This window comes from Perognathus longimembris, chromosome 3 (genome assembly GCF_023159225.1).
Source record: "Perognathus longimembris pacificus isolate PPM17 chromosome 3, ASM2315922v1, whole genome shotgun sequence".
Taxonomy (NCBI): domain Eukaryota; kingdom Metazoa; phylum Chordata; class Mammalia; order Rodentia; family Heteromyidae; genus Perognathus; species Perognathus longimembris.
The window spans coordinates 51,566,140-51,581,638 of record NC_063163.1 but is presented as its reverse complement, the minus strand read 5'-3'; positions in this window follow the sequence as shown (position 1 = coordinate 51,581,638).

Here is a 15,499-nt window from a genome sequence, read left to right as displayed (position 1 = left end):
GAGAACACCTTAGAACTTGCCAGCCTCACTCAACAAGAAGAGGCATATAAGGGTTTTCATTCTGAAAAACTTTGCTTTGATAAGATACCCTGTAAGCACAGGTCCCCAGGAATGTATTCTTGCAACCTCCAAATTCAGCACCAGGCACTCAGGGGCTTCTGTCACCATGATCCAAGGGGGCCTTGTTATCACTTGAGCTGACACCAGACCCTAGTTATGCAGATAGCACTGGTTTTGCAGACATGCATAATGCAATAGACTGTAGGTCTTGTCACTATTCTTCAGGGCTACCATCAAGGAATTCCTTCCTTAAAAATGAATTTTCCTGGGTGGGAATGTGGCCTAGTGGTAGAGTGCTTGCCTCGCATACATGAAACCTTGGGTTCCATTCCTCAACACCACATAAACAGAAAAAGCCCAAAGTGGTAGCTCAAGTGGTAGAGTGCTAGCCTTGAGCGGGAAGAAGCCAGGAACAGTGCTCAGGCCCTGAGTGCAAGGCCCAGGACTGGCAAAAAAACAAACAAAGAATAGAAGAAAAGTTTGAAAACAATATCTCACACACTATAATAAAATATTCGATATAAAGGATTCCGTACAATTGTTCCCTGAGACTTTGAATTTGAGGCAAAACAAAAAAACAACCTGAAGAAAGTCTTCCTTCCCCTAATGGTTATGTAGCATTTCCATTTCTCCTTGAGGAGAAACTGGTCAATAATGGGAAAAATAAATCAGATCTGGCTGTGGGTGGCTCATGCCTGTAATTCAGGCGGCTGAGATCTGAGGATTGTGGTTTGAAAGGTAGGCTGAGCAGGAAAGTCTGTGAGACTTTAAACTCCAATTAATAACAAAAGATGCTGGAAGTGGAACTGTAGCTCAAATGATAGAGAACTTTGACAAAAAAGCTCTGCCAGGCCCTGAGTTCAAGGCCTCAGTCTGATACACATACATACATACCACAAGAAATGAGATATTCGGAGCAAGGCAGAGATTAGAAAAGTCTGAAAGCTGAACCCATACCTCAGGTAAAAGCTGTACTTTTCATGTATCAAAGTTAGTCTCCTTCACCATCCTTTGGAGTCTGTATACCAATAAACCATATATATATACATATATATGTATATATATACATATATATCAGTCTACCAGTTACAATATTATACTACAACTCAGACTCAGAGAGATATAGATTTGGAGTGAGGAGAAAAATGTATTGGATGTTACCTAATCTCATCTAGGATAATTGCTCAATCATGCCTGCATCTCTATCTGCACACCAATTATCTAGTGGATATTGTGTTACACTGAAGACAAAAAGAAGCTCACATAGCCTGTGGTTCTGGGGTACAAAGTTTCAGGGCATTTTTCAGCCTTTTGGCCTCTGACAAGTGTCTTTGGTCCAGCCAATCACTGCCCTGAGTCATTGAAAGCCTATAGAGGGTATAAAGGGCATGGACCCTGTGTGCCCTACCCCACACTTTGAATGTTCCCCTCAGCTCTGCCACCTGCAAGACATACTGAGCTTGGACATTCTCCCTCTCTAAGGCCTCTGGAGCCACAGACTCAAGCCCATGCAGCATCTGGAGGTGTCAATCATGGTCACATTTCTCTTACTTTGTCTACAGCACCTAACCACTAAGGCACATGACAACAGTTTCTCTCTGCTAAACTCACTGATTTTTCTCTTCTCTGTTATCAGTCTGTAAGGAAAGGAAGTGTTTCTCTCCTCCACCTGGATTTCCTTACACAAAACCCTAAGCCCTCTTCCTCTGCAAACTGTACATTCCATTTTCACTAATGTGCTGATAGTTTCATCCTCCTCTTACCCTAGAACAATAAAAGAAGAATTAGAAAAGGAATTGAGCTAAGAACTGAAATAAAAAGGTTAATAATTTTTTTTCAAATTTTTATTATCAAACTGATGAACAGAAAGGTTACAGTTTCATACGTTAGGCACTGGATACATTTCTTGTACAGTTTGTTACCTTGTCCCTCATACCCCCTTCCCTCCTCCCCCTTTCCCTCCCCCCCACCACGGAGGAGTTCAGTTCACTTACACCAAACAGTTTTGCAAGTAGGTTAATAATTATTTTTAACAGCCCCTGTCAATATTTGGATCTTAAATGTCTCCCAAAGGCCCATGGGTGGGTTGAAGGCATAGTTCTTGGCCTGAGTCTTTTCAAAGGTAGTGGAACATGTAGTGTGGAAGGTGGGGGATAGTGGGAGGAAGTGAGGTCATGAGGGGTGTGTCATGGAAGGGGATGTTGAGATCCCAGCCCCTTTCTATCTCTTTCTTGCTTTATTCCCTGGCCACTAGGAGATGAGCAAAGTTTCTTTGCCTTGTGCTCAGACCATAATGAACTTCCTTACCACAGGCTCAAAGCAATAGGCTGTTATCTTTGACTGGAATTGTGAGCCCAGAATAAGGTCCTCCCTAACCTGGGTTGATTTTTCTGGGCATTTGGTCATAGTAAAGGAAAGCTAGCATAACTCCTTTAAGCAAGTTTTTAAAGTAGAAATTACAGTAGGCTCTTGTATCAGACTAATGTCTTCTACTCCATCCAACAGACCAGGCTAAAAATCAAACTGGAGTCACTTACTTAGGCACAATAATGATGTTCCGTCTGCTTTAATCCTTATACAGAGAAGAAACTTGGAATAATTTCTGCTGACTAATCAATATTCTATTTCTTTCTGTCTCTCTGTCCATCTCTCCTCTGTTTCTGTCCCTGCCTAGAAAGTAACTTTGAAATTATTAACTCTGATTTTTTTTGTTGTTATTTTGTTTCTGCTCTCTTCAGATTTTCTGCCCGTCCATCTTCTGCTTAGCTCATTGAAGCACTCGTTCTGTTTTATGGAATGAAGTGTTGCCCAAATCTGAAATTAAAAGTAAACCTAAGTAAGATCCTTACACTAAATCATGACTTTTTTTCCATTGCCAGTGTAAATCGAAAGTCCTGAATAATGCATTGATAAATAAAGCATCCCAGTGACATCATTTGGACACTTAGCCAAACTAAGAAGCAATCTACAGAACATTTATGGAATATGAGAATTCGAGTACAGCAACCCTTAATCATTAGGAAATTTACCATCTGGAAAAGAAAAAAAATAAAATCTTGTAAAAAACAAAGGTGGGGAGCGGGGAAGGAGAGGATTGCCAATAGTGCACACCTAAAATCCTAGCTACTCAGAAGGCTGAGATCTGAAGCTAGCCCAGGCAGGAAAGTGTGAGACTCCTATCTCTAGCTAAACACCAAAACAGCTGGAAGTACAGCTGTGGCTCAAGTGGTAGAGCACTAGTCATGAGGGAAAAAGCTCAATGCACAGCACCCAGACCCCATGCCCCACACTAAGAAAAGGAGGGGCAAGAGGAGAAGGTGGAGAGGAAGAAGGAGGAGAGGAGGAGGAGGAAGAGGAGGAGGAGGAGAAACAAAAGGAAGAGATGTAGAAAAATAAAAACACAGTGAATTTGTTATATTTCGAAGAAAAGAATAAGATGCCCTTCTTCACCTCTGATAGACAAACGAGTGTTTCTGCTAGGAGGCAAGGCCTCCTTCCTAGCATGGCGCACAAAAGCACCATCTCTGTATCCTGCACAGCTAGTCCTTTATCACCTGAGTCATAACTGGAATAGGGATCATAAAAGATTATACTGCTTCTTGCTTTGATCATGCAGAGTTACAAACACAATCTACCCACAATCCTTTTTTGTAAACTTATACTTAACATAAATTGCAGATGAAGTGACATTGGAGTATATTGACAGAGTCAGGGACATACAGCTGTGTTCTCATCCTGGAACCTTCGCTGCAATGTGGACTCTATTTGTCCACCATGTGAGATTTACTACTGCTATACCATTTCCCCCCACAAAAGCAGGGGAAACGGGTCCAGATTCAGTTCCTCCCAGATAGAAGTATATTGACTAAGTTTCTTATTTACAATTGTATAATAATTGCACAGAAATTGCACACCCCCTTCTGTGGACTTTAAATGACCTCCAAGTCACTTCTAGTGTATGATAAAATATAAGTGCTATGTAAGTTGTTGTTACACTGTATTATTTAGGAACTGACAAAAAAAAGGTGTATGATCAATATACATGCAATATGTTTCTAATATTTTCAGTCTGTAGTTGCTTGAATATACATCTATGGAGCCCTCAGACAAGGAATGGCTGACTGCATTCAGATATTTAATGGTTTTCTCCATTGGTTTATGTCATCTTTATACTTAAACTCATGGCTTCTTTTTCTCGCTTGGCTTTCTTGCTCACCTTGGCACTATAGTACTTGAACCATACCTACAGTCCAGCTTTTTTAAATTAAAATTTAAAATTGTTACTATAAAGGTGAGGTACAGAGAGGTTACTGTTTCTTAAGTCAGGTAATGAGTATCTTCAGGCTGAAAGTTTCCAGTTCATTCTTATTAGCCTATTTATGTTTACCTGTATTTCCTCAATATTCTAAAATAGACATACATTTGTTCTTTTGCAAGAGTAAAAAAGAATGGTCCAGCAAAAAAAAAACAAACCAAAAAACAAAAACAGATGACTAGTCCATCTGAATATAGTACAGAGAAACAGATTATCTGATCTTCAGCTCATTATTATGTCTCTATTTCAGCATCAGTCTCCCAGGGCCCTGTGGAAGAGTTATATTCAAACGCTTGTCAGAGGAACTCATGACAGGATTTATACTGTCTATTCCTCCTTGTTCCAACTCACCAGAAGATGTGTTAGGGGGAAGTCTCCAATTGAGTATGTCTTCCTTGGTTCAGAGGCTAGCCTGAGATAACCTAATCTTAATATTTCTTATGCTCATCACTATAAAAATTTAAGTGGACTTCACAATCCACAGAAGTCCAAGGGGAAAAAATGTTAAAATTTGGATGCCAGGGATATAGCTCGACAGTATAGTACTTCACTAGCAAGCATGAGCCCTGAGTTATATCCCTTGCACCCCAGAAAGAATGAAGGAAGAAAGAAAGAAAAGGAGAGAGGGAAGGAGGGAAGGAGAATAGGAGGGAGAAAGGGAGGCAGGAAGGGAGAGAGAAGTTAATGCTTAGTCATCATCTCTCATAATAGCTGAACCCATTACAATGCCTTTGTTTGGTTAGCCTTTGGCCTCTGGCTTGCTTTTTCTAAGCTTACGAAACTCATCTTTAAGCCATTTCATGGGCCTTCTTCCATGAAAATCACTTTTAACTCATATTTTTCTAAAGCAGTCATATTTAGAAAAGAAGATTAGCGATAAAATCCCTAATGAAATGATTGCTTCTATAAAGTGATAGAAATCAAACAACCAGACTTATCCTTCCAGATAATTGTTCTTCAGTAATGTTTACCATCATTACTTATCCTGAATTTCAGAGACTACAGCATTCAACCCCAAAACAGCAACACAATTAATCTGATTAGAAAAGAAGCGTTTATAGTGACAAATTGCTTCATCTTAGATTGATCAAAGTACCCCATAAATGGTAACTTGTTTTGCTTCACTGTAATTTTTGGATTGCTTCCTGCTACTAACAGCTTTAATCCTGTTGGGTTTGTCAAAAAAAAAAAAAAACGCCTAAATTACAAATCACAGTGCCATGCAAAACTAACTTATGAATTTATTCTTTTCATATTCTGCCTCCAATTTGATGATCCTTTTATTTTTCCAGAGTTCTCATTACAATTCCCTTTATGGAGGAAGAACTCAGAAAAACTTGAGCAAAAACCATGACTTAGGAAGAGGGAAAGAAGAGAAGGAGGTGGTTACTAAATTAAAATCTGCTGTGAAAGTTTAGGTATGGGTTCCAAGTGGATAAAATCTGCTGTGAAAGTTTAGGTATGGGTTCCAAGTGGATTTTTTAGCAGAAACTGATGAGTCATTTACACAGATTCTAAAGAGATACCTGAGCCCAAAAGACACAATTCTATCATCTCACCTGAACTCCAAAGACACAAAACTTCCTGCTGCCATTTCACCTAATACACTTTTTGTGCCTCTCAGATTGGCTTGAAACATGATTGCCTGGTTGTTGCTGCAGCCTAACACAAATTATGTTGTATTGACTGCAAAGAAAGTACCCATGGCTTTCTGTATTCAATCACCCATAATGCCTTGTCAGGGCAGTGCCCAGTTCTCTAAAAGCACGACTCAATAAACACTGAATTGAAAAGTATAGGCTTGAAAAATTACTTCCACCCAACACAAACAAAATTAAGCATTTAGAAATCAGTGTATTTCTTCTGTTCCTGACAAAACCCAGGGTGATTCTCTTGCTAAATTACACTCTTTCATTGCTTGGCTCCAATCCTTTCTTAGAAATTTGCTGCTCAATCCAACAGTATCTGGAAATTCTGGGGGACAAGGAAGGACTGGGTTTCCCTTCTGGTCTTAGAGGAAGCCATTAAGGTGAACAAAAAACAAGGAGCTTGGGGCTGAGAATATGGCCTTATGGCAAGAGTGCAACAATACATGAAGCCCTAGGTTTGATTCCTCAGCACTACATATATAGAAAAGGCCAGAAGTGGCTCAAGTGGTAGAGTGCTAGCCTTGAGCAAAAAGAAGCCAAGGACAGTGCTCAGGCCCTAAGTTCAGCCCCAGGACTGGCAAAAAAAAAAAAAAAAAAAAAAGCTTCCTTGTTCTTGGTTTTGTTTTTTTGTTTTTTTGTTTTCCCCTTCTATGTGGGTTTCCTTACCCAAGCTGGCTAGACTTGGAAGTGCCTCTGTTTCCATCATATTTTGCTATGAAGAAACGTCTTTTAGGACACAATGATTACTGAACATTTTTTGGATCCACCCAATTTTCTGATTTTCAAAATCCTTCAGTCTGAAAATGTTCAGAGACAATAAGTACTATTACTACCACTTTCATATTTATTGAATGATTTAAATTTCTAAAGGTCTTCCCAAAGGTAAAGTTGCCACAGAAAAATACATAGAATGGAGGGATTATAGCAGAAATGTGTTTTCTTGTCAGTTTAGATGTCCAAGTTCAAAATGTCAGCAGGGTTGATTGCATTGAAGACCTTTCCTCTTGGCTTGTCAGTAGCCTTCATCTGCCAGTTTCTTCACATGGTATCTATGTACTAATGTCCTTTTCTTATATGGATACCAGTCATGTTTGATTAGCCCCACCCCATTACTTTGTTTTACCTTATCTGTTCAAAGATTTCATCACTATCTGATTCTAAGGTACTGATGTAAATGACAACTTAAAAGCTGCATTGACTGGACCCATGAATTAACTGAGTGCAGACCCTTCTGCTTTGTATTTGTGTCCATTGATTGGAGCCATTCTCAACTGCCATCACTCTGCAACCATCCTGGGCTCCAGGATAGCATTTTTTATAATTAAAAAAAAAACACATTTCTCTCAGACAGGCAATGCCTTTTATTATGATCTCTGCCAAAAGGCAAAATTTCCTGAAAAAAGAGAATAGCCACCAGCTCAAGACAGACCGCCTACCTGCCAGACAACAGTGCCTGACATGTTTCTGCTCTCCTCAAGTGATGAAGAACTCCTCCAGAGACAAAGACTGAGCTAATGTACAACCTGTGATTAGGAAGGTTCAGTCATTATGCATACATAACTCTTTCCCTATGCCCTCAGTTCCCTGTCTATTTAAAACTAAGCCAATGATGTACTCAAGTGCTATCTTCCCAGGACCACCATGCAATGAATCTCCTTTATCTGACCTTCATGATCTCTCTTTGTTTGGCCTGGAGGGGACCGGCCAGAGTTTGGGCCTGGGGTCTAAAATTCTGATTTTACTTGGAGTTAGGACTTCACATAATGAATTTGGGTAACACATAATTCAGCCAAGTAACAGACTCAATTTATAGCCCAGGAATCTATAATTCAAAAATGAAAACTATTATTGAGCTCACCCAGCCCATTAGGTGATTATAGCTTAGACCGGACCCTTGGACTATAATTCCAAATGCCATGCTAGAGCATTACTCCAACTGCCACTCTGATATCTAACTTGGGTGAAAACAGTTCACATCATCTCACTGAGTCTCTCAAAAAAATCAAAATAAACCAATGGGCCTATTGGCTATCTCTCATGAGTTTCTACTTGGAAAAGCAGGGAATGGGGGAAGAAGTGACTGGAAATCTCCAACAGCCTACTTTTCACCCACAATCTTTCTCCACTTGATATTGAGGACCTTAATATTAGGGATGCAGTAGAGCAGTTTCACCAAGCTCTTGTGGGGTTATAAATTTTGACGGAAGCTCCAAAGCAAATTTGTCTAAGATAGCAACAGGAAAAGTATTCCTCACCAATACTGATGTGAACTGATTCTGTCAAACTACAGGTAGAGACAACCTTGGGAATCCATGGACGGATCGAAGGATGAGAAGCTGAAGGAAACACAGGTGTTTCTGAGAACCTTGAGAGTTAGCTAACAAGGAAAGCATCTGTCCCCATCATTTGAAGTATCTAAATGTCCCCTGCACTTCAAATAACAAGAGTACTTTTTCTGGTTTAAAAAGTATTTGAATATGTGCTAGCAGTTTCTTCTAAGAACAAATGAATCACAAGTGCTGCTAATGACTATGTGTTTCATGCATACAAACACTTTTTATACACCTACATAGAAGTCAGGAGACCTGAATGCAAAGTGCCTGTGCTAATGTGAGTAAAGAAATCAGAAAGTCTCTCTGGGGAGAAAGGATGCATGTTTTCCCTTATATGGGGAAGCTAGATTTAGATTCTAACCTTACAAGTAAATATGCTGGGTGGTATGCAAGTATATTCAAATACATTAACTGAAATATGGTAGATTCAAAGGATACTTCAGAGAATGTGATTCCTTAGAAAGGCTAACTCAAAGTTCAACAAAATAAACACCAGGAACCAGGTACTTGAAAGGGGTGGGGTGGAGTCAATGGGAAAGAGATGAAGTGGGGGAGAATGCAGGCAAGAATTCAATGTATATCCTACAAAATTATGAAAAGTAAGGAAAGGTATGGGTAAGGAAGGGATGGGTGAGAGTACAGACAGGGATGACATTGAGCAAGATGTACTGTACTTATAAATTGCTTTTTACAAGGTAACTCCTTTGTATAACTACTTAAAGATAAAAGTATTTTTAAAAAAAATGTTTCTGGGGACCTCAATTCTGTACAAATGTAGAGTGCACTAAATGATCTTTATGGCTCTTGGAGCTCTATGTTTGTATATACAAATGTTACCTTAGCACTTTTTGGCATCTTTCTCCTGAACAACTATTCAAAGGTCAAGTTGGTACAAAGTACATATGCTTAAGTGTGCTCCCCTGGTCCTCACTGGGTCAGGATTATCCTCCCACTTTCCTTGGTATCCCATGCTACTGACCAGGGCAACAGGGACTTACTTAACAAACAATGCAGGAGATAAGATGGAAAGAGCTCACATGCAATACTCAGAGTGAAAACGTGGTTAAGCCAGAAACAATACTGAAAACATATGCCAATTATCTGAAGGACCACAAACCCAGGAGGGAGCAGCCAGTTCCAAATACAGATTCATTTCTTCATTGCTGTGAAAATAAAAGTAAGTCAATACGTTTAGCTCAAAATTGATAGGAGCATAAATGTTGATAACAAGCATGCCTGGATGAATGAGTAAATTGGGGCTTAGACTGAACCCAACAGTGTGTGTGTGTGTGTGTGTGTGTGTGTGTGTGTGTGTGTGAGAGAGAGAGAGAGAGAGAGAGAGAGAGAGAGAGAGAGAATTCTTTAAAGCTAGAGGTCAGAGGCTCACATCTATAATCCTAGCTATGCAGTAGACTGAGATCTGAGTATCAAAGTTCTAAGCCAGCCCAAGCAGGAGAGTCCCTGAGACTCTTATCTCAAATTAGCTACCCAAATGCTGGAAGTGGCTCAAGTGGTAGGGTGTCATCCTTAAGTGAAAAAGCCACAGAACAGTGCTCAGACACTAAGTTCAAGAGGTACATCATTTAACAAGCATTTCAGTGTCAAAAACCCTTGCCTCAGTTTTATTCATAGTAACCCTAACTGGAAGCAATTAAGACTCTTTTTAACACATATACACCACAGATGTGTTACATTTATTCATTAGAATATTAAGTGATTTTAAAAAGTCACTGAACTATCAAGCTTAAAAGTTGTGAAAGATATATTTTAAATGCATATTACTAAGAGAAACCTGTAAGTCTGGACAAGTTATATACTCTGGATTAGAAATGTATAACATTCTGGGAAAGAAAAATGAGAGAGACAGTATATTAAAAAAAAACAATGAGGTCTATGAATTCCCCAAGTTCTAGGAAATAAGGGAAGTTCAGATAATGTTTGAAAACGTCACCTGAAACTATGGTGATGAATAACACCATGTGTTTGTCAAACCCATGGAGAGACCCTCAGTGCAAACTCTGTGCTTTAGTGGATAGTAATACATTGGTACCAGTTCAGTCATTATAATAAAGATACCACATTAATGTCAGACATTGTTTAAAGAAGAATGAGGCAAGAGAGTGTGAGATCTTCTGCACTATCTGTGCAACATTTCTCTTTATCTGAAACTGTTCCAAATTATGCCTGTTATTTTTTAATCTGGCAACTGTCTCAGGAAGAGAACTATTTCAGCTAATATTCAACAACCATCCACATGTCTAAACATTAGCTGGAAAGGCTGTCTACTACCAAAAGTGAACCAAAATGAGGGAGAAAATTTCATCTTCAAGAAAAGAAAAGGAGTTCATTTACCCTTGGAACTGTTTCTGCTATCACCACTTGATGAATTCTGAATAAACCTTTACTGTCCTGCTGAATCAATGTTGAGTTAAACACAGATCAGCCTCCCACCACCCAGTGTGAGAGCTATTGCTAAAGATGAAGAAAATGCTCAAAATCCTCCCCTTCTCCAAAAGAATGTTCTTTCTTTCTGCCCAAATTGCCCTCATAACTAATTAAATTGATAAAGATTTTTATAAACCTCAAGTCCATTCTAGATAGAATATAATGGTCATTTGGTTTGCAATGACACAGAAAAGGTATTATTGGAAAAATATTTGTAAGTTTTTAGGATTCTTTTACTTTCCTCGTAAACATCTTTCTCTAATAAGGAAAAAAGAAAGAAGGCCCAAGTTCTGTCTTACACAGCTCAGGATCTTTCTCCTTTGGCCTTGGCATTGGGGTCTGGAGACTATTTGTGGAATGAGGCTAAGGAAATGAGCCAAAATGAATTTCAGGCTTGCCAGAGCTTACAATCTTAATGTAAATTCAACAATTAGCAATGCCTCAGCTGTGAAAACTGGAAAAAAAATTCACACGTCAGATGGTGCGAGAGGCTGGTTGGGAAAATCACTCTACCGCTGTTATCCTGTCAGCTCATAACCTTGAAAGCAAACCTGAGCCCTCTTGATTATAGATTCACTAAGATGGTCTGGAAAGGTAGCCAACCTCCTATGTCATCCAAAATAGAACCATAAAATTACAAAGACTTTATGCAGAAAAAATAAAGTTTTAAAATATATCATAAGGAACAGAGTGCAACAGTTTCAAAAACTGCCTAGGTTAACAGACATTATTAAATGTCATGAGGATTCAATTACATTAAGACACTTAAAAGAAGCAGCAGCGCTAACCTGTCCTTGTCAATTTCGAGTGCAGCCAGGTGTTATTCTATATTAAAGGCTTTGCCCCTCTCTCCCTCTCTCTCTTGAAATGTTTAAAGAAGGAAAAATAAACACACATTATGCACCATGAGGTCAATTCACTCCTCAAGAACATTGTGTTCTCTTTGCCCCATTTCCCCAACATGCTTTCCTTCCAAAGATAAGGAGAATTATATCTACAGATAGCACATGCTAATATTGGAAAGAACATAATGGTGAATGACAAATTGGAGGGGAAAATACTACAGTTTGATAACTTCACATGCTGCACACGATTACTTATTCCTTGAGTTTTTCTCTGGTTGTATCATAACTACCGTAGACCATCCTCGAGGCTGATAACCAGGTTCCAATTCAACTTCTTCTCCTTTTTTTTTTTTTTTTTTGCCAGTCCTGGGGCTTGGACTCAGGGCATGAGCACTGCCTCTGCCTTCTTTTTGCTCAAGGCTAGCACTCTGCCACTTGAGCCACAGCGCCACTTCTGGCCGTTTTCTATATATGTGGTGCTGGGGAATTGAACCCAGGGCTTTATGTATACGAGACAAGCACTCTTGCCACTAGGCCATATTCCCAACCCACCAATTCAACTTCTTAATCTGATATTTATTATAAGCAGGCAGGAAACAAGGCTGACTATCCCTCCCAAACATTCTTCTTCATGACTTCACTCCTTTCTATGAAATATTATCATTTTCTTTTAAGCTTTATGTTCCTCTGAATGCACATCAAACAAAACCAATACTTTTAAAAAATTTTTATCTTTAAGCAGTTGTACAAAAGAGTTGCCATTCAACAAAGCAGTTTTTCAATACAGTACATCTTGATCAATGTTGCACCTTTCAATATTTTCACCCACCCCAGACCGCTTCCTTTAATTATCTTAGTTTTAGGTTATATATTGAATTTTTTTTACCTGTTAAAAAAGCAGTTAGTGTGCACAATGAATATTGATCTGTATCATCACAGCAACATCTTCACCCCCCTTCAACCCATTTCTTCTCCTACACTTCTCAATTCTGTGGTATATACAATGAGTTCTTGCCTGCATTCTCCCTCCTTCTCCTCTTTATTCTTCTGTTCCTCTCCCCCATTCCCATCTTCTTCTCTTGCAAGTACTCATCTCCTAGTACTTACTTCGTTTGGCTTTGACTTACAAGACCAATATTTTAAATAAAGTATCTTCCAATTTTCTTTCATCAAACACCCTTTCAGCCTGTATCTTTGGATTCTCTCCGCAGTTAAGCTGGAGTAAGAATCAGTGTATGAATAGTTTACTTGGGAAATGATCCCAGGAAGCACAGTATAGTTCTGGGGAAGCTAGATGGTGAAGATGTGTAGTCAAATGACAGTACACTAATGAGTTACTTCAGTGAGTAACTCTGCCAGTAACTCTGAACCTATTTCATAGCCCACACTTGTCCCAACAAAGCATACTGACTCACTGCTGTGGTTTGAGTGGCCCCACCAACACACATAGTTAAAGTTAATTACCAGGAGAATAAGTTTCCAGGAAACTTAACTGAGCTCCAAGGTTCAGAGGCAGGACCTAAGGAAGGTCCAGAAAGATTGAAACACTGAGAACTTCTTACAGAAACACTACAGTTGGAAGAGGAGAGAGGTGAGGTAGAAAGTTATTTCTACAGGTGATGTAGGTAACTGTACTGCTCAAAAGCATGCACTTTTAATTTCAGAGGACTTTACCATCTGTGTATCTGTGGCCACTCGAATTTCTTAGCCTTAAATCCCTTTTCCTTTGTTTTTTTTTTTTCCAGTCCTGGGCTTGAACCCAGGGCCTGGGCACTGTCCTTGAACTCTTTTTGCTCAAGGCTAGTTCTCTACCAAATGAGCCACAGTGCCACTTCTGGCTTTTTCTGTGTATGTGGTACCAAGGAATCGAACCCAGGGCTTCATGCATGCTAGGCAAGGACTCTACCACTAGGCCCAAGCCCTGGCCCCCTTTTTCTTTTTATATGGATGTATCTCTAGTATTCTCATTGTTTGAGAGTTACATCTGAGATTATTCTTCATTTTCTCAAAGTCTCAGGTTTGTATGATACATACAGAGAGAACACTTCTTTGGCCAGAGACCATCCACTAGAAGAAAGATGCTCCTAATTGAGGGAGAATGTCCATGGTAGGACTGTGAATTGTCCACTGAAAAAAAGAAACTTAGAGGAGAGGGAATTTATCATGTTTACCATTTGAAAGACTTCAGTCCCCAATTGCTTGACTCTGTGTATTTGGGACATACATCAAGGTGTCAGGAACACCTGGCAGAGGAGCTTCTTTGCCTTATGGCTGACAAAAAGCAGATCCAGGAAGGGATCCTATGAATTAGTACAATGGTTAAAAACATGCTCCCCAGGAACTTCCTTCTCCATCTTGGCCTACCTCCTGAAGTTTCCACTACTTCCTAGAACAACAATGAGACTAGAGCTAGAGACCAAGTGTTCAAACTATGATCCCGTGGAGGACATTTCATAGTTAAACCATAACACCCACAAGTTGCAAATGACCTTCACAGAACATTTCACAGAACACTGAGAAGCACAGGTAAGGTTTCCATAGTGGGACCATCATGGGGCTTGCAACAACATATGCTTGGAATCTTTGAATGCTCAGCTATACACACAGTAGGCAGTTGTCCTCATGGATTCCCAATCTGTGTCTTTTCCCAGATAGAAACTTTAACACAATCATTCATTTACACATCTTTTAATCTATACAAAAAGCTTCCTGTCTCCATTCTGCAAATACTTGTTTTGGACCCAATTATCTCGGAGCTCTTCTCCCTCTTATGCACTGTCAATACAATTTATTTCAAATGAGAAGAGAACAAAAGCTCACAAGCCTTTTCAGAAAAAGAAACCACAACTTCTATCTCCACCATTGGACTATGCCAAGAGACGATATTTTTTCAGAAATGTTTAATGATTTCAGAATCATGTTATTATCTCCTACCTCTTTTATTTACCTAAGCAGAAACAAAATGTTCCTTTGTATTAACTTCCTAATCATTCCACAAATATGAGGGTAGGAAATTTCACCACAGTAAAATCTGTTGATTTTATATGTAAATGGCAATTGCTGCTTTATGAAAGTTAGTTCCAAAAAACTGTGAGCTACAACCCAGATTTTCATTTCTTTCCCCATTAGATAGTAGCTACTGATTCTTTTCTGTATTCCCACATTGTCCTCTTTTAGTTAGCGTAGGTTGTTTCTGGATACCATAACAAATTTATCAGTGCTTACAGGTTTGCCCACTTGACCATGACTTTTTTGGAGATGAGAGACTTGAGAGTTTTTCTGCCTGTGATAACTCTAAAGTGTGACCCTCACTCAGATCTTTAGCCTCCTGAATAGCTAGAATTTTAGTCATGAACCAACACAAAGGTCTGACCATGACTTTCTATGTATGTAGCATCTCTAAGAATTCTGGTGCTGTAATCATGCATGTTGGAGACTTGGGAACATTATTTTCCACCCTGTAGTATATTTTCTTATTGGTTGGAGAAATCACTTTATGGATATTGATGTAGTCTCCAAAAGCCTGCTTTTGGAATACAGCAATAAGAAGGAGGTAATCTTTTGGTCAGTGGGTCTCCGAGGATCTCCATTAATTTATGCGGCAGGCCTCAATCTCAAGTGGAGATTTAATAAGATCCACATGCTGTATGAAATATGCCTGGCATCTGCAACAGCAGGTAGGTCTGCAAAAGCAGGAGGATTCCTTGTGTGAACAAGTTAGATCTTGACTTTGGTAACTGAGAGAGATGACTGTAAATGATAACAGGATGTAAGAAGAGGAGAAACAGGTGGGAGGGAGAGGAAAAGTATAGCAATATCGATCCATTATATACTTTCTAGTGATTTCTGTAT